Genomic DNA, 21,666 nt, shown 5'->3' with positions numbered 1-21,666 from the left:
CAATCATATAAATGCAAGAACCATCAATTCTTTCATAAAGTTGAAGTGCATGATAAAGATGTAGGACACACTAGCTGAGTTATCAAAGTAGTCATCATGACAAGTACAACTAATTTGTCTTTTTTGACGTTGTCCACATATGATCGTCGAGTGATACTGTTTGTTCTAATTGAAGTGCAAAGAATAATATGTTAACTCATAAATCCAGCACTATAAGAAATTCTTGGAGAAGAATTACGTTTAATTTTGATTGTGAATCAATGTCTGAGACTCTAAATTATATATCAGGATTTTCTCAAGTCACCTTCACTTTATCCGACAAACAAACCTTTGCCAAAGTCAGAGATAATTAGTGGGGAACCACATTCATGCATATCATGATTCATGACCATAAATATAAAATTATTGGAAATTCAATGATACATAAAAAGTAAGCATGCATGCTATAATTGTAGACATATTACTGATGCCAAGTTATAGCTCGAGCCAATAAAGGAATACGTATACAGATAAGAAAATGTTTTTGATGACATGAAATAACAACTCTATCTAAGAAAGAACTCAAATCATACATAGGTATAAGGTGACAGCCATAATTAATAAGTAATTCTCTCCTTCATCATATTTTCTGATTCAAGCATCATAGCTTTTTATTATGTGGCTGCCACACCGGTAGCACTCTGAGGTTCTCTTATTGTTGGCAGGCATCTTATTGTTGACCATTTCTGCAGGTTGTTTGGGAGCCCTACAGCGATGTCCTAGAGTTGTTGCCCCCATATTGCACTGCCGGCCGACAAATATGGAGGGCCGATGTGCCATTGATCTATTTTTGGATAGTAGAGGATCATCATCCCGAACGTGTCTTTCGTCAATTCGGGATGAAGCAAGTGCCACCGGATATTGTAGATACGTCCGTTCATCTCCACAAAATCTCCCTCCAAGGTAAACTAGATAAGGAATGGGTGCAAGAGCATGCTGTCTACATTGACCGATGGGCCCATAGAGAGGAACATATTGCTGACGCACCGGCATTGGATGGGGACACGACATACCTTGCTGCTTACATGGAGTCGTACCGAAAGACGACGAGACGGTACATTACACGCGACTCGGCGTATTGGGAAATCATGGTAAGGCAACAATTCGATGCTTCTTTTATGGATTGACAATATATGTGTGTTGCTGCATGCATTGGATCAATATTTTGATATTCATTTTAGAGAACATGTTAAGGTGGGGTGGGGTGGGGTGGGGTGAGGCTTCCTCTGGTTCTTTTTGGTTTAAGTATATTAAGGTCTTATTCATTTGGCTTCTCCAGGTTTATAAGTGTGGTCAAAACTAATATAAATTGTTTGATACGTATTGGAGACAATGTAATTTTATAACTCTTGGATGCAAAGTCTTGAGGATTGGCCTAACCTTGTCATCTCTCAATCAGTGTTAACTGTACATCAATTGAAGGGTTTTGTTGTTCCTTTTTACGTTTAGAGAAGTGAAACTAGAGCAGTGTTGATAGAGTGAGAGAGATTCCTTCAAAATCTCCTGCAATTCAAGGTTTTCATTGTCCCTTTTTTGAGTTTAGAGGAATAAAACCAGGGAACTATGGGGGGAGAGAGAGAGAAAGAGGTCCCAAACTAATGAACCTGGATGACTTGTAATAAATCTTGCAATAAACTACTTATCAAAAATAAATAAATCTTGCAGTAGACTATAATAACTGGAAATCTTTCAATCTATAGCAATTGGGGTTCCAAACTAATGAAACTGGATGAGTTGAAATAATTCTCTTCTTCTTTACGTTGACTCCTCTAATAGAATGTGAAATAAATAGAGCATAAAAGGATTTTGAAAGGAAAAATTAAGTAAGAAAATCTAAAAACTAGATAAAACAAATTTACATATATTGTTGTCAGCAAGACAAATGAATTCCATTTCATAATTAATTGCATCTTTGCAGGTTAAAGAAAAATTGAGGAATGAGTTTGCTTAGTGAAAGGATTTTTAGCTTGTCTTTATCGCATTTTTTTCTCCTTTAGGAATGTCTTTATGCTGCTAATAATGCATTATGGCTGATATAACTTCAAAGGATTCTTTTGAAGCTTTTGCATGTCTATGTATAAATTGGAAGTGAACTTCTTATTATTCCTAAAATTAAAGCTAAAGCCTTCTCTTTGATTTAAATGCACAAGTTCCCATGCTTTTCTCCATGCTCTTCTTCATCCAAAAATTATTAATTTTTTTGATGTCTCTAGTTCTGTGGTTCATTCTAATGTAATGGGGGTCTGGGGTACCATTGAAAAAGATGTGTTTTGGGGGTGTGAGAAGGCACCCCATTATGGTATAGGGTATAGCCAACTATTGCTGTTTGCATTCCCCCTCCCCCTCCCCTACCAAAAGGGGGATAGAATAGCTGAAATAAGAATGAAAGATAGCAAAGGAAGAATATCAAAAGGCTTGCTGAATTCATTCATTGCTGTTAACTTCCATATGTAGTTTGTTGAACCTACTTCACCTTTATATCGAACTTGCTGTGTATTGGAACCTCTGCTTTACTATACAACAGACTAGTGATGCATATTGTTGATCTATATTTAGTGCTGCCTGTTCTGTGGGCCAAATTAAGCACCATATGCTGAACTAAACAGGTTGTGTTGAGGATACATTAAATGGGCTCCGAAAAAGTTGCAATGTATCCCTGTAAGACATAATTAGACTTGTGAATATATAGGATTTGTGCCCTTGAATGCCTACTATTGGACATGTTTCCGAACTGGCATGTCTAACTTAGATAAAGAGGAATGTATCTTCATTTTCTGTGAGGTTGCTCTAATACTTCTTGTATTTTCTCTGTTGCAATAATCTACTAATATGAGTGATTACACCTATAGACTTGCAAACTACGTTTTAGCCATGTCCTGTGGATAAAAATAAATTGAAACTAGGCAAATTGGAAACCTTGAAGCCCCAATTTTACTCCCAATCTTCCCACCCTAGGATTCTTGCCATGATATTATCATTTGCACTTTACATTTTTGTTATTCTCCTTTCAGATAGTTCTTCCTCACTTACCTGCACGCTGTTTGAATTTTCTACAATGGGTGTTTGATGCTGTTGGTTGTAATGATGTTGTTATCATGCGTGTTTGCTGTGTATTGAAGCAAGTTGAATTATTGAATGTGTAGTTAGTCCACTTTCTATAAAGCAACATTCCTGATAAAGGATGCACATTCCTTCATTTTGGAGTATTGTGGAGTTCGTTGTTGATTAAATTTCTTCTTGTTTTGTTTAAATAATATTAACAGGAATAACTAGAAAAATTCTTCACTGCATTAAAAACACGCTATGGTTGCCTAATAGAGTAATGTTTACAGCCAATGGTCAAGTAACAAACGTATACGTCCATCCCTCTAATTGGCGACAAACCATATCATGATTCTTTTCCCTTTAGCATAATTGGTATAGATTATTGTGATAGTGGGAAAAAGGACAAACTTAATCATTACACAAGGTGGGCGAAACATGACACGCAGATTGCAATTCTTGCATAATCATTTACTAGCCACCTAAAGCTCTACTACTTGAGATGTTTAAAATCATATACGAGTAATCTTTGGCTTTATCCGTGTCTATGATGAGCAATATGCAGAAAAGACAAAGTTTGTATCAATTCCTTTTTCTGTGCATTGTATCTTGCATATGAAGTTACGTACTGTAACATCAAGGCCTAGTGTTGCACAACACAACACAAAACAAAGAAGTTTTAACGGGACTCATTTATTTCGCAAGTTGAGTCCACTGTGGAATTACTATTGCAATGCGAACCAAACTCCGCAGTGTACAATCACCTGAAGAGGACGCTGGACCTTGTCGGAGAGATGAGCCGAGCGGCATTGGAGAATGCGCGTGCCACGGTGACTGAGGCGAGCACACAGGCTACAGGCCGTGGTGGGGGAGGTCGTGGGTCTAGAGGGCGTGGACGCAGTGGAGGTCGTGCATGCAGTGGAGGTTGTGGAGGTGGTCACGAGGATGACGATGTCTTGGGTAACTTCCAACTCTAATACCTTCAATTCTTACTGAATTTAACTTCTACTACTTTCAATTGTAATTTATTTAGAGGACATATTATAGTAGCAAAGTATATATTGTTTGGTAACTAGTTTTTAGTGTTAATTTTCACTTCCTTCTCATAATTATGGTATAATTAGTAGCGTTACAATGTTCTGCCAAACTTTAAATATTAAGACTAAGCACTTTAAATATTAACCAATGGGAATAAGCACTGTTTTCTTCCAAGCGATATATATATGTATTGACGTTTAAGACATGCAAACTTGTTTAATTCATTCCTTATCAACTACAATCACAATACTATTATCCACTTTTAACATATACACATCAATGCTAATATATTATGCTTATGTATGAAAACAAAAGTCCAGCAAAATCATTTTTTCATCGTATAAAGCACAGACCACTATGGATGCCAATGTAATTCCTTTTAAAAATATTGCTACGCGACCATGAACATAAAATTACCATTATATGAGGAAATTCAAAGTTGTGATCACACTATGAGGTTCATAAAATTAGAGTTTAAAAAATAGTAATAATAACAATAATAGAGTATAAACAAGTAAACAAAGCTGGACTTTGTAATTCAAAGGTTTTGTTTTATAAATTTTTTTATTATACGTAATTTAATATGCCAATAATGAATTAAAAACAAAGTTTTTTTAGATTTTACCAACAAAACAAGGTTTATATGTAACTCGTCTAGGTGGCGTAAGTATTAGTTTTATTGGGAAGGGTTTACACTAGACAATAGTTATTGGATTCTATGAACGACATGCACTAGGTGCGGGTCAAGCGATTGCTTACGCATTTGGCCCTTGTCTTGTAGGGTTTACACTTTACAATAGGGTTTACACCGTATTCACTTGGCCCTTGGTTACACTTCACATTTTGAATCTTTTGTTAGAAACAATGTTTTATTGTTATTGTATCAGCTTTGTAACTGCTATGTGTTTTCAGGTCTGCTCTACCTTTGTTTTTGGACTTTGTTGTCTTCCATTCTCAGTTGAATGAATACAGAGTGTTGAAATAATCGAGTTAACAAAAACACAAAAACAGTGAGAGAGAATTTTTATGAACATTTTGTAAAAATTGATAGTGGAAGTAATATTTCTCCAGTCTCGGTCAGAAAATTTTTTCATCCTAAAACGGCAACTTCATTTCTTAAATATTATTGTTAAAGTTGAAATAATTATTGTATGAAAAAATTGGCTTTTGCCCCTTTCAAAAAAACAATCTAGCATTTTACCGTATTTTCCAAATTAATTAGGAAATGCCCCTCTGTTTAAACTCAATTTTCTGAAAATGAAGTTAAGCTCTATAGTGACGTTTTTTAGGATTCTATAGTGACGTTTTAAGGACCTATAGTGGCGTTTTGTAATCCGATTTCCATGAAGTCGAGTTATAGGTAACAAAAAGAGAAAAAAATTGCATGTAACTTAACTTCATGGAGATTGGATTATAAAATGCCACTATAGTTTCTTAAAACGTCACTATAGGATCCTTAAAAATGTCACTATAGTGCTTAATTCATTTTTTTTTACAGAAAATCGAGTTTAAAAAGAGGGGTATTTCCCTAATTAATTTGGGAAAGACGGCAAAATGCTAGATTGTTGGAATTGGAATGGGCATTTGCCCATTTTCTCTAGCTTGGGGCAAAATATGATACTGCCATTGCAAATGGCACGGGTTTAATCAGAATACAGAGTAACAACACTGGACCGGAAAAGAAAGCAACCATGAGGCTTCATTTTGTATTTGCATTTGTGTGCATGTGAGTGTGTATATGAGAGGTCTCATGCACCCAAATTAAGCGAGTTTAAAGGGTCAAATGCCATTGAATCATATCTACGCTGCAAATAGTAAGACATTTTATGACTCAATCCCCTTGTGGTTATCTTAATAAATGCAACTGTTTTTCTGCAGATGATGAGGCGTTGGAGGGCGACTGGGGCATGTACATGGATGGTGTCGGGTCATCGCGATGCACGTCTGACGCTGCTGCCCAGCCATCCCACCCCCCTGGCCATGAGAATAGTGCAGAACACACATCCTGTGCCCAAGCTGGCCCTCGGTCCCCACCACCCACTCGGCTGTCTCCCCCATTGTTTGCCGACTCTACCCATGACGGTGGCTGTATATTTGTACCCACCCCTGGCCGACCGACACCACCTATAGTTCAAGCTGAGCCCACCCAGGACCCTTCACTTCCTAACCCTGAAGAACCGGCTGCACAGATCGAACAGATACATGGTGAGAATATAGTGCCGGTACATGGGTTGCGAAGATCACTCCGCACTGACATACATCCCCCTGGTTGTGGGACCAATGACGGTAAATAACATGATTTACGGAAACATGGAAGCTATCCATACACTGTGCATAATTATAAAAGACATATAAAACTCATAAAGGAATTATTACTATGTCATTATATGTCCTAGTCTTCTATTTGCATAATGATAAAGTAATTATTTGCATAGCTATGAAGGCATCTTTCTTAACTGCTACATGTTCATCAGATTGTTCAGATTAACAATCTTGTGCTCAGTTTGCATTATATTTTATTATTTAGGCAGTGCATCTCCATGCTATGTAAACTGTTTATCATTTACCTTAATAGAATGTCACAGGACTTGCATATGATGTTGTGTGCTTTAAGTGATGATCATACTCAGATCAAACATTTTCTGATAATTAAATTAAGCATAGGGAATGTGTGCATTCAAGTAATGTGTGATCCCTTTGAATTTCAGGTAAGACGAGACCGGCGAAGGCAGTTGTGAGGAAACGAAAAGATCGTTGAGCCGTTGATGATGTGGAGCTTATGGGGGTAAAACCTTGCCCAATATCTGGACTTTTTAATTTATTTTAGTTTTTGACGTTCAATTTTGATAATTACAATTCAGAACAAAAACAGTTACAAAAAGAAAAAGAGAAAATAAATGTCCTCATTGTTAGACAGTTGGGATTTATCTTGGCTATAAAAGGAAGATGTTACTTTTAAGCAACTTAATTTTGCTTCTCCTCTGTCTAGATATACATAAGTCCAGCATGAAACTCTCTTTTGCTTGTTAGGCAAAACTGCAAAAGATTGGTTTGCATTATTTTTAAAGAAGCAAAGAATCAACCCCCTTGACCCAAAGAGACATGCAACAATACCAACCTTCCCTTTATTACTACTCCTTTCTACTTCTATTTTAATTTTTCTTTCTAGTATATATATTTTTTTTTTTCTGAAGGCAGTTCACACTTTACAAATCTAATAAAGATTTGAGCTCTCGGAATACTCTAAAGTCAACTCATGCATTTTGCTTTAAAGGAAATTAACTCTGTTTCTTTCCTCTTTCCTAATTCCTAACTTATAATTTGATTAGTAACACATGCACCTGGTGGATCTTAATATCTGCTTTACATGATACTTGGCTTTTTGTGTGGTTTTCCATTTAATCTTGAATAAGCCTTCTTTTGAGAGGTCTGTGAAGATATCCAAGCATGGAAATTTGTTTTTTGCCTAAGGAAAGAAAACAATGTTATAGCTGGACCAGCAAAAGCAAGGATGGGGAAGTGTCTCACTACTTGCATTAAGGTTCTAGTTCAGATCACTCTGATGTGATTGCCTCTTTCATACCAGTGCCTTTACACCCCTTTGATGATAATAAGCATTACTTGCTTCCTAAACAAATATTAGAGATAATGAAGGTGCCACCTAAGTCGTGTGAAAGCTTTTGTCATCAAGTGGCCATTCAACTCTGTTTCTTACCTCTTTCCTAATTCCTATCCATCAATTTAGTTTGTCTTTTGTTGGTAATACATTATGATCTAGATCCTATGCAAGATTGTAAACTGTTAATTATTATATTAATTCTGTAAACATTCGTACAAGAGTAATGATTAAAGAAGGCCAATTCTTTCAAATCTATACACATTATATGCTGTACAAGTGGTCCTTCAACAACCAAGAATCATCTAGTTAAAAAAGCAGTGATCTGTCTAGAAAGACCTCTGTATCAATCTGGCAATAAACTAATTAAGTTATGCTAGTTGGTGAAGTTAAGGTTTTCCTTAATGGTGTAGGTGATCATCAACTGGGGATGTCATTCTGTCTACTATATAGGCCAGCTCCTTGTGTAATTAATAGATTGACTTTTTATCTATTCTAAGAGAGTAGAGGTAAAGAAACAGAAAAAGAAAATCATTCACTCCTTATGTAATTTTATAAGTTTAATGGGTCCTTCATGAACCAAAAAAACCATATTATAAAAGGCTCTATTTGGTCAGCTAAGAATCATAGTGTCATAGGTAACTTTTACCACTTTTTGCTTGAGAGAGCTGATTTCATGACAGTATCAGGCAACTTAAGACTGGTTTTGGAATTTTATTGGTTTTTTGTTTTATTGAATTCCTCACATTTTGTAGAAAATATTGATGGCATGACAAAATGTATATTAGTAAGAGATTTTAAGAACTCAATGATCAAGTCAACTTAAAAACTCTAGAAGTCCTAGTCCTTAACACTTCTATTTTGTCAAAATGAGTTTGGCCTAAAAATAGTATTCAAAACTCATATATTGTGCAAACCAGACAAAATGTAAATCCCAGTCCCTAAGGTCAAGGGTCTCCAAAATCTATTTACTTTTAAGTAACTTAATTATGCTTCTCCTCTGTCTAGATATACATAAGTCCAGCATGGCTTGGAAATTGAATTTGCTTAGTTATGTTCATGCTTCTCCTCTGTCTAGATATACATAAGTCCAGCATGTTTATGACGTACAACATTTGGTTAGTTATGTTTCTGTTTATAAATTTCCTTCCTTGCTTTACGCTTTCTTTGATTTGCAAGAAAGTGATGGAAAAAAGGTGTCCTGCACATCACACTATCATTATTGAAACCTGCCCTGCACATCAAATTAGACCTATGATATTTGGACACAAACACAACACAACTGTCTTGTTTCAGCTTGGACATAGCAACACAACACAAACGTTAAGGATTTTTCTATAGTTTAAACTTATATTTTCATTTAGTTGTTGGTTTTTGTTTTTTATTTATTGATTCATATTTGGTGGCATATTTTGCAGGCTTCAGTGGTTCGTACTATTGATATTAACAGAAAGCTGACCACAATTTGTATTTTTCTTTGTTTTTTGCACAGTAGTTGGATGACGTGTTATTGTTCAGCGTTCAGCTAGCGGATAAAACTTTGATAACATTTTTTGGACATAAAAGACTGACAGATTTTTGGAGAGCATACATGGCAGCAGATTTTTGGAGGGCATATATGTTAACAGCTGATTTTTTGGATATGTTAGACACAGCTTTTGGCACATATTTTGTAACTAATGAAGCTACTTAAGCATGTTTATGACGTACATGAATATTTGAGTCAGCTTCGAGTTAGGTACCAATTATACCAATTATATTTGCAAAGGGTGGATATTTTCATGTGCGATGGAAAAGTTCATTTCTAGATTTTTGTATCTATGTATCTGCGTATTTGAACAAAGGCAGCTTTAGACGAATGCAATATAGTGATGATGGATGGAGATCCCACAACTGACAAATTTTAATTTATACATTAGATTTTTTGAAATTTTCCTTTTATGTGGGTCTCTTTTATAAGCAAAAGACTCTAGTGTAAATTTATACAGTTGGGATTTGTTCAAGATGAATGCAACTTTAGCTGATGAACTACTAGTTCTTGTTCTTGTTTCTCTAGTACCTTCAGTAGTTCCTATACCCGTCATGTTACTTGGATTATTTACAAGCAATATTCATGCTCTTATTTTTGCAACTTTAACTGTGGCTTATATAGGCGAATCCATGGAGGGTCATCATTGACTAGTTTGCGTGATTTATTTTTTAAGTTTAACCCTTACGCAAAAAATGTGCGTATCAAGATACTCTGCTGAATGAGCATAATATATAAAAACTAAATACATAAATCATATAAATATAAACTATATAAAGTATAGAAGTAATATTGAAAATACAGATTTTAGCGGTCTTCGAGAACTGCAACAAACAAAAGGGTATGTATAGTTAAGGAAAGAGATTGAGAAGATATTTGTCCTAAAATTCCAGTTCGGTCTATTTATCCCCCCCCTAATGAACTACTATCTTTATATTGTTTTGTTCATTTAATTCCAATATTCAATATTATTACATATTTGTAATCATAATCTTAATAATAATTACGATTGTAATACTTACAGTATTATGGTGTGCTATCTCCTACAAAAAAGATGCTCTTCATTAAAAGGTTTGAAAGGGTTTAAAGCTTAATTAAAAGTTTGGTCAATTCTTACGAAATTCATGTCTTAGCTCCATTCGGTAGTTAGACATTGTATGTGCACCAAGCTGTGAGAATGCAAGTGACTGAACTTGGCAGTGTCAAGGGTGAAGGTAAAGCCTACAACCAAGCTTCATTGAGTTGGGAAGTAATAATTATATCCACTAGCTGCACATACATAATACAACCGAAAATTGCCACCCTAAAAAAATGTCGTGTTCTTTGGTTACTATATATGTGAACGTACTGATTGAACTTGGGTAGCAGCAGGTAAAGCCCACTAATTTGGTATCTCCTACAAAAAACTGGCTTAGTGAAAACTTATATAACTCGACATAAAAGTAGTCGAGTATTTATAAGTACTCAATTTCATTAATAACTCAGTATTAATTGAAAATGGCCACAACTCGGCTTTAGAGATTACGAGTAACATAACTCGCTTATTTAATCATCGAGTATTTTGGGCAATTGCTACTCGATCCATGTGTAAGCAAGTACTAATTTAAAACCAAGAACTGCGTCAGTCCATGCAAACTTCTGTACAAATCGATTGCTGTTGGATTGGTGTGTGATCGGTCAGTTTTAATATAACTCGCTGATGAAGTTATCGAGTAGCTTTACTCGAATATTCATTAGCCGAGTAATTTGTGCTACAATTCCTGCTTACCATAGTAATTACTACTCGAGTATACCGTAAGCGAGTACTAATTTAAAACGAAGAAGTTCCATCAGTCCATCCAATCTTCTCTGTACAAATCGATTGCTGTTGGATTGGTGTGTGATCGGTCAGTTTTGACCTAACTCGGTTTTACTGGTGACGAGTACTTTATAACTCGCTTAATACGTTATCGAGTATATTACTCGAATATGCTTTAGCCGAGTAATTTGTAATAAGTAATTCCTGCGTACCATACTAATTTAAAACCAACACTTCCATCAGTCCATTCTAATATCTGCTGTACAAATCGATTGGTGTTGGATTGGTATTTGATTGGTCAGTTTTGATGTAACTCGCTTGTAGAGTTATCGAGTACATTTTGTACTCGGCTATTTCTATAGCGAGTATTGTCACTGGTTTATTTCATAACTATGTCTAGGTACCTTCCCCCCAGAAACTGAACCCTCACGCCGCTCTGAACTTCTGAATCTGAAGACTGCCTCTTCGTTTTCGTCAACCATTACTCTCTGTAAATTTTCCATACCCATCTCCTCAAAACTCCAACCGCCCCTCTTTGATGTACACAGTACAGTACAGATTTTTTTGTTAACTATAAAACCAAAACCCTAGTCTGCAAATGTCGCTCAAAGTCGCTATTCCCCTCAAATCCGTAGGCGACCCCTCTGATTTATCTTGTCCTGACAACCGGTATTCCAACCGGTTATTTTTCTTCAGCTTTGAACCACCGAATCCAGTCCAGCAAGGTATGTCCTAGTAGTTACACATTATAATTTTTGTTTTGTTTCGTTAGAAGTGAAATTGATTCATTAAGTGTAGATGTCGTTTGCTGTGTTACTCATTATCGTAATGTCGATAGATTTGTGATGTTTATTTTAAAATAATTGGGTCTTGCTGTCTGATTTCTTTTCAAGTGGTTCTTTGTATCTGTCATCTTCAAACAAAATATTTGTAGATCCGTTCGTTTGTGTCCATCATAATGTTTGTTTTGTTTAGTTAGTAATGAAATTGCTTCATTAAATTGTAGATTTCTTTTACTGTGTTAATCATGATCATGTCCATTTTTTAGTACTTATAGCAGACTTTGTCGTTTATTTTGTATGTTGATTTCAAAATAATTGGGTCTTGCATGAGTCATTTCAGTTAACGTATCTTATTGTCATGCAACATAATTTGAGTTGAAAAAAGTCACAGCGAAAATGTAGGGACACAATGTTTGATTCTAGAAATAACAGTCTATCACATCAAAATTGTGGCACAAAAGTTATGATTCTAGAAATAACTCATACTGCAATTTATTGGGAGTAGTAGACCAAATACTCTGTTTTTTTTTTTGTGTGTGTGCCTAAAATGTACTTTTAATCACCTTTAAATTGTTCCTCTTGATTTTTAGTCATTTAGGATTTTAAATCTCGACAATTATAATGATGTCAATTTATTTCTTTTCTTGTGGTCAGACACATGTTTACCATTAATGTTTGACTGTTTAGTAGTAATAGTAGATTGTTTGTTCCTTTTGTTGATTTTAAATTAATTTGTTACTCCTTACTTTTTCTTGAAATTACTGAATTTGTTATCAATAATTTTTCTTTATATTGGTCTAGATGGAAAGTGATCAAACCATTCGTACTGACATGACGAAAAAAGGAAAACAGCCTGACTTAGATGCCCAATTTGATGAAGTGTCTGACCTTCCCGAGCCAAAGAAGGCAAAGACTGAGCTGAAAGTCTACAAGAGGAGGACTTCAGCCCATTGGCGTGACTTTGAGATGCTTCCGAAAAAAGGCAAAGAACGGCCTTCATGCAAATGTAAGCAGTGTGGAAAGAAATTTATTGCTGTCGGAGCAATTGCATAGTATAATTTGAAGCGCCATTCGTAGTTATGTCGAAAGAAATTGGAAGTGCCATTGAGCATTCCTGTTTCTACAGGTAATGCATTTTTTATTTATAGGTTGGCTATCCAAACAAAAATGTTTACTTTAAATATTAATGATGAGGTGGTGTAGAGAAAAGTTGAAATGGCATTGAAGTTGCTATATGGACGGAGGATTTGAGTTCTGAAAATAGAACATATAGAATGTGCACAATCTTGGCTGAGAATTTAAATGGAATAATCTGATGAAAAATTATGCATGATGGTATGGTTGATACCAATGTAATACAAATTATATTCATGCATATTTGGAAGAATCGTTTTTGGATTTTGTTGGCAGACAGTAGACACTAGAAAAAATTTACCAGTCATTTTTTTCTTACTACTATTTGCATGACTTCTTTGTTTAATTGATTCATTGCTTACATTGCTTCATTACCCACAGATTTTAAATTTCAGATTTATAATGCATAGATACGTTTTTAATGTTTCATTCAATTCATTTGATGTAGACCTTGTACAGCCACACTTGGAAGAGGTCAGTGAAGATAAAAAGAGCATGGAGATCAATAACAATGAGCACAAGGAAGACAGCTCTTCTAATCCAGTCTCTTAGTGATGTCTGAAGGCTTGTTGATATGGCACTTGGATTTTGCCATGAACGATAATTTTCATATGCCATGTAATCATTTTGGGTTTTTATTATCTTAATCTGTTATGTGTTTTAGTTTTTCATATGGAACTAAAAATGGCATCTAATAGGAGAATACTTGGTTATTTATTATGGAACTTTGACATGGTATTGTTGTTTACTTAGTATGGACTGTGGAACATTTTGGACTACTAGTTGTTTTAGTGGAAGAATTGCCGAAGTATTTGCATTTGTTGTTATTTTGATTTTTTTTACTTCATTTATGGTTGAATTCTGAATGTACATACATGGGCAACATAACAGGTTATTCGACAATGTGGGAGTGGAATTCAAACGTGTTAAGTGTAATTTTTTTATTATTATTATGTTTTGAATTTGAAACAACAAAGAACAGGCCGAGATAGTTTTTATTTATTTATTGTTTTTTCAAAATATAACCGTGGTACATATGTTTTTTTTATAGCAGTTCACTTTTTTCATTACATTGTTTGCTTTCAATTTTTATCAATTTAAGAGTTTAAACCATTTCTTATGAATTAGAGATAAAGATAAGTTTATTACATTAAGGGTATTTCATCATTTTCATTAGTTGTTTAGCGCTTTCCCTGAACATCAGGGGCAATCTCAGAAAATAAAATATTATAAAATTTAGTATTTAGTCGAGTTTTTATCATTTTGTACTGAACCTGAGGTTTTTTTTAGATTATGTATTAAAATAGTTTAGGGGTTTCTCTTATTTGGAGTCCCCATTTATTAATTAAGTGAATGTCCTTAATGTCTATATATAAAACTCGATGACTATTGAATGAAAGGTAAAAATATATGTCTAACTTGCACCAAAATATTGCCTCCAAAATAGGAGTACTCTCCTGATGGTATTCAAATTACTTTATTCACTTATAAAAAAAATTTCATTAAAACAAACACGTTTGTTTGTGAATACATCTGCTATGATAACTGATAAAAAAAAAATTTTATAATAATGTGGTACCAAAAAAGAAGACACACATCTGTCGTTATTGAAAAAATCTTAATAAAAATCAATTACCTTTATTTAAAGAAAATTAAAAATTTGTAATAATCGTAGCACAATTCTTATCTCAATCCAATTATCACAACAATGATGTTTTGAACAATTACAAAAAAAAAGATGGGTCAAAGAAAATAAAATAAAATAAATCCATAAGAAATAAAAACAATAAATAAAAAAACCTTCACAAAATTCATCCACTCTGTCTATTCTTATCCTCATGTCTCATCTGCAAAAGGTCCTTAGAAAAAATGGTCAACATTCTTTGACGCTGAGTCAAATGATCAGTTCTGTCGAAGACCGGAATGAAATGGTCTTTTTCTTCCCAAGTATGTTTAAATTTATTTGGAAATATACATTTGTATATGTTAAGGTCGAATAACTGCATATTACGTACAGGTTTGGCAAATGCCCATACATGTTTCATTGCTAGGTGGTGTGCATATCTGGATTTTATGTTCCAATATGGCTCAATGTCATGCTGCAAAATCATAACCGACACGGGGTATATTACATTAGCGTTATGACAACTAACCTATTGCTCGTTATATTCGCAACTTAATTATATACAAGTTTTTTTTTGTTTTTCCTACGCAAAAAATATATAGAGAAAATACTTATTGGCTATCCAAAGCCAAGTACAGTTACCAAAACAACATACCCAATGTTAACAACAATACAAGCAATTACAGGCCAACAGGCTAAGACATATTCCAAATTGGAAGCAAAAGGGAAACAAAAAAAGATATTCAACAACACTTTAGCCCATCTGTACTGCAAACGTGAGCCATAGGGGTCATAAAAACACATATATTTATATATTTAGTCTTACTAGATTCATAAATGCCACAAGCAAGAGCCATAGTTTCACCTTCATTTCGTGCTTCCTTGTCGTGTCGAATCATGAACTTCGTCCTCCCCCATAACATGGGCTACCACTTCACTTAGCATGTTAGTACTCAAGGTTGCAATCCTCCTTGCGTGGTCACGCTCCTCAATGGCAACGTTTAACTGATACCTCAACAATCTGTTCCTAACGTCTCCATCGCAATAGCTGGTTCCTTCGCTTTGAGATGCCATTCCAGAACTTGATGGCGACATGGTAGGAGATGTCCACGATTGGGAAGCACCATACTGCACGTTCCTACCATTACGTTGCATGAACTCCATGTATGCAGATTCTGCTTCCCGTCGATCCTTGTATGACTTGTGTTCAGCGTTCGCGAATCTATGAACTTGTCTACTTGCTTCTGCCCAATTGTCGTATATGCCAGGAGCACGACCAACGAAAACAACATAGTATCTGCCACCCTAAAAGAGTTTGTACAACAACACTGTATGTTAAACCCATATTTGTTGTGCTGGGGTTAGAACTTACGAAGTTTCGAAACTGAGGTATTAGATAAAAATGTACCATGTTGCCCTACCAACAGGTGCCACTGGACTGCAGCAACGTTGACGTTTCTTGTTAAAAGATCTGACAAACAGTTGCATAATCAGCATTTGGTTTGTACAGTAATAAATTATTTAATGACAAGTATAAAAAAAGGAGGGCATGTTACCTGTAGAAGCGAAGGAGGCTTCTCTTCTCCCTGTCTGAATGTTTTCCTCTGCCAAGGTTCCAATCCACAAAGATAGGAGGAAGCTGTCATCTTATATAAAGTGGAATACATGTTGTACTGTACAAATATCGAGTACAACATATAACTCGCCTCTCCCAATGGCGAGTATAAACAACTGCTCTAACGACCAGTTTGGTGAAGTAAATAATACTCGGTCTCCTCAGAGACGAGTTTTATTTAACTCCATTTCAGAATCACTGTGCGTTCTGCTGGTAGTTGTAGGTTTTAATAGTACTCGGCTTCTAAAGAATCGAGTTATATGTAACTCGATTGTTTCAGAGACGAGTTATATTCATGACGTGTACGGTTTTAATAGTACTCGGCTTCTTTATAATCGAGTTACATATAACTCGATATTTAGAATGCCGAGTACTGTCCAACCATTACACACCCCCCACCCGCCCAACTTTCTGGGACCACTTACCAATTATATTTGACACTGTCGTTCTGAAGTCTGGACGTGGACTGGTCTGTGCTTGCAACCATTGTGTCACAGCTAGTGAGAGCTTTCACCTTCAGTTAACCATCTGTACAAAGCACGCTAATTCAAGAAAGTGCACTTCATCTTTGTTCTGTCAACATCTCAGTTGATAGGTAAATACTACTTCATAACACTTTACAGCAACACAAATTTTTTTATTGCTGTTGTGGCTGTTGAATTGGGGTATCTAAACAAAATTATGTAGTACAAATTTTGAGAACAGAAATTATTTCAATGTTGTGGGTCTTCAATGCTAAGTATCTGAATATAATAATGTGGTACATGTTGCATGCTAGGAATTATATAACTGATATTTGCAATGCTTTTGCATGCTAGGAATTATTTCAATGCTTATGAATTATCTCCCTTAGAGCAACACGAATTTTTTCAATGTTGTGGGTCTTGAATGGGGACATCTGAACATAATACTGTTGTGGACAATTTTTGAGAACACAAATAATATGACTGTTGTGGGTCTTGAATAAGGGGTATTTGAACATAATAATGTGATACAATTTTTGAGAACACAAATAATATGAATGTTGTGGGTCTTCAATAGGGGGTATTTGAACAGAATAATGTGGTACAATTTTTGAGAACATAAATTAGTTGACTGTTGTGGGTCTTCAATGGGAGGTATATTTATCACTGAAAATGTGGTCCATATTGCATGGTATGAATTTTGAAGATTATTTGCAATGCTTTTGAGTTCTCATTTGTTGAACAATAGCCAGCATGAAAACACATATATTGTGCAAACATTTTCGTTATCGAAATGAAGTCTGATGGAGTAGAAAATTAATGTTAAATTGGTAATTTTTAGCATGTTTAGCACAATTTGCTTAGGTTTGTTTACCTCTATGAACACCCAAACATAGGGCATATATAGTTAGCCTATGCATGTTCCAATATTACGCAGCATGATACAATTATTACTATTTGTGATTTAGGTCCGTTATGAGTCCACATTACTTCTATGTTTACTACAACGGGGAGGCATATATTAATGATTTGCACGGGCTATCATACCGAGGTCCGAACCAAAAGCAGACGCTTATTGAAGTGAAACGTGGGATACACACGAGAAAACTTAAACGGAAGATAATGTCAACTATGGGGTTAGACAAGGATACCCACGACATCTCCATTGTATTTCGGGCTCCGCAGCAACTAGTAGGTACCCAAGTGTTCTACAATTCAATTCCATTACAATGCGACAATGATGCAAATATAATGTGGGGAGTGATAAAGCGGGCAGGGCAATTCATAGGTTCTGACTTGTATGTAACTATCCACACTATTGGGTTCAATGTCGACGGGGGTTCGCAATATGGCAGTAGAGTTGGAGAGCAAGAATCAGTTCCTGTAACCGTTGTGCACCCGTCAGTTACACCCGAGACATCTTTGCCCTACAACTGTCAACCATGGAATGGGGTTGCTATGGACAATACTGAAGACGCCGAAGTGTTAGGGTCTATCCATACCCATGAGGATGAAGGATATACTCACCGAAATGAAGATATCCAAACCTACTTGGACGAGGCAACCGAAATGGATGAGACTCGAGATGTGTATGAGGAGTTCATTGATAACGATGGACCGGTAGAGAATCCAGAATTGTTAGATGAACTACAACCAGAAAATAATCTGAACCCTAACCCTGAATGGTTCACGTTAAACACATGGGATGACATTAATGACCCATCACCTTCCCTGGAAACAGGTCTGCTGAGTTGGCGACCGGGGGACGAACCGAGCAAGGGGATGCTATTCAATAATAAAGCTGTGGTTCAGCACGCGCTAACCATGTTCTCCGTTGGGCTCAATAAAAAATTTAAGTACATGAAGTCAGACCCCGAGAGACTGGTTGTAACGTGTGTACACGATGCATGTCTATGGTCAATTTGAGCTATCTACAGCAAAAGGCACAAGCTGTGGATGATCACAACATCTAAGGGTCCCCACACTTGCTCGACACTCCAAGTGGATCATGATGGAAGGATGATGGATTCAAAGTTCATTGCCATCACACTTGAGTCATACGTACGGGAAGACATTTCAAGAACAGTAGCAACCCTACGTAGTGTTCTTCATGCAAAGCACGGCCATTGGGCGTCTCACTATAAGGTTTGGGATGCAAAACAGAAAGCCGTTGCAGCCATCTACGGTGGTTTCGATGAGTCATATGTAGAATTGCCTCGGTTCCTGGCAGCGTTAAAAGATGCAGATCCAACCACAGTGACACAGTTGAAGTGCGACCACCGTAGTGTGCCGGGAACTTGCACATTTAACTGTGCCTTTTAGGCTTTTGGTCCATGTATAGAAGGGTTCAAGTATTGTAGGCCGGTGATAAGCATCGATGCAACGCACCTCTATGGCAAGTACAAGGGGAAGTTGTTGATAGCAATGGCAACGGATGCTAACAACGAGGTTTATCCACTCGCGTTTGCCGTTGTTGAGAGTGAGAGCAAGGAGACATGGGGATGGTTCTTGGCATGCCTGAAACGATATGTTACGGACCGGATAAATCTTTGCATCATCTCTGACTGACATTCGGGTATAAAAGCTTGCTTTGATGACACAAGGATGACTTGGTTACAGCCTCCCCAGGCCCATCACCGGTATTGCCTCCGCCATGTAGTTAGCAATGTGAACACAAAATGGAAAATTCCGGAGTTGAAGAACATGGTATGGAGGGCCGCAAGCGCGAATCAAGTTAGAAAGTTTCAAGCCACACTGGATTTAATTCGCAATGTCAAACCGGCTGCACACAGGTACTTGGAAAATGAAAACAAAGAAAAGTGGACACTTGCACACGACGGAGGGCGTCGATACGGAGCAATGACAACCAACCTATCGGAGTGTTTTAATGGAATACTGAAAGGTGCACGCAGCTTGCCAATCACGGCAATGGTGAGGTACACCTTCTTCAAAGTGAACTCCTACTTTGACGCTCGTCGTAATCTCGCTCTAGAGCAATTGGAAGCGGGTCAAGCATGGTGCAAGTATGCCATGGAGAAGTTCGAAAAAAACCAAGCGAAGGCAAAGGACCATATGGTGACACGGATGTGCACACAAGCGCGGTTATATCAGGTTGACACACCGGGTAATCCTCTAGGTAATGGGGGTGGACAACACAAACACAGGGTTGATCTTCGGGGTATGACATGCACATGTGGAAAATGGGAAGCATACAAGATACCGTGTTCACACGTAATAGCAATTTGTGCTAAGTATAAGCACGATGCGCAGCAGTTTATTGATCCTTGCTATAGCGTGAGTCATAGGTTCCATAGCTATGAATCGGTATTCCAACCGTTGAAAGACAGATTAGCATGGCCAGATCCTGAAGAAACTAGAGCAGTGATGCCCAATCCGCACCTGATCCGGAACAAAGGTCGGCCAAAGTCCACACGAATCCGCAATGAGATGGACGAGAATGATAGGGAGTTGCCGACCTCCCTATGGATCGAGAATGGACCCAAGTCAAGATGTGGGTTGTGTCGCCAAGAGGGGCACAACCGTAGAACATTTCCTACTCGAAATGCGGAGTCAACTAGCGGTGGAGCTGCATCATAGGTAAATGTCATATATCTCCTACAACTTTTGTCATATATAAATTGGCACTATTAAGAACTCAGTAGTAGTGTCATTGTTCTCTATTGCCATAGTAAGTATTTGGACTAGTCATGAAACAAACACTGGTGTTCATGCATGTATAGGCAAATGAGGTTGTTCAGTTGTTTTTGTTACACTATTCGTAAGTCATTAAAATTTTTCCTGTTCTGCCTATGTTGTGTGTTAATAACTTATATAAGTCCAGTGTACATAACATTTTTTAACTATTTACAGTAGGTACGGCAGCCAAGGTGGATGGGTGCTAACGGACATACGTTGCGCAGCCAGGATGATCCCTACCTCATTGAGTTGGAAGCAACCGAACGTCACCAGTTGAACAGGCCCATGATGAGAAGACAAATGATATTGGTCATTTTTTGCTTAGAAGTTGATATTAAAGTTTGTACTTATGTAGTCATGCACTTTGTTAGTGCCTTTAATGTTATGTACTGATGGGGGTTTTACTAAGCCGGTCAAGCAAACAATTCAGTTAAAAACGAAGTTATTGCAATGGACTAAGCTGTTTTAGTATGATTTCCAACTTCTCCAACTTTGATGCATTCATATTTAAATAGCAGGGGCAATCTCAAAAGCAACAATATAGGAGTGTGTTGCATGCCATGCACTTGTTGCTTCATGGACATTGTAATAAACAGAACATACCTACTGGTGTAAAAAACTGACTGAGCTGCAACAGGAAAAAACATGCAGGCCGAGTTGTAATATGTAGTGGAAGGCTGTTCAATAAAACTCGATTTTATTTAAATCGAGTAACATTAATAACTCGGTAATCCAAGATTCGAGTAATATGTAGTCGTCTCTGAACAAGACTTTACTCGATTGGTGCACGATCGGTCCAAAACACAAAACTCGATGATACTAGTTTCGAGTACAAACTGGTGACTGAAAATATAACCAGAAGTACTCGCTCTCCAAGAAAGCGATTTACTTTAAGTAACTCGATAATTTAATTATCGAGTACATTGAGCACCATCACAACTCCAGCCAAAGTTGTCTAGAAGAATCGATTCTTACTTGATTGGTGCACGATCGGTCCAAAACAAAAAACTCGATGATATTAGTTTCGAGTACCAACTGGTGACTGAAAAGTATAACCAGAAGTACTCGCTCTCCGAGAAAGCGAGTTACTTTAAGTAACTCGATAATTGCATTATCGAGTACATTGAGTACTCGCTGTCCTAGAAAGCGAGTACATCTGCGATCCATCACAACTCCAGCCAAAGTTTTCTGGAAGAATCAATTCTTACTTGATTGGTGCACGATCGGTCCAAATTATATAACTCGATTTTTGGTTCAGCGAGTAATATGGTACTCGTTTTTTCTATTATC

This window comes from Quercus lobata, chromosome 5 (genome assembly GCF_001633185.2).
Source record: "Quercus lobata isolate SW786 chromosome 5, ValleyOak3.0 Primary Assembly, whole genome shotgun sequence".
Taxonomy (NCBI): domain Eukaryota; kingdom Viridiplantae; phylum Streptophyta; class Magnoliopsida; order Fagales; family Fagaceae; genus Quercus; species Quercus lobata.
The sequence above is the reverse complement of the archived record's forward strand: the minus strand, read 5'-3'. Positions refer to the sequence as shown.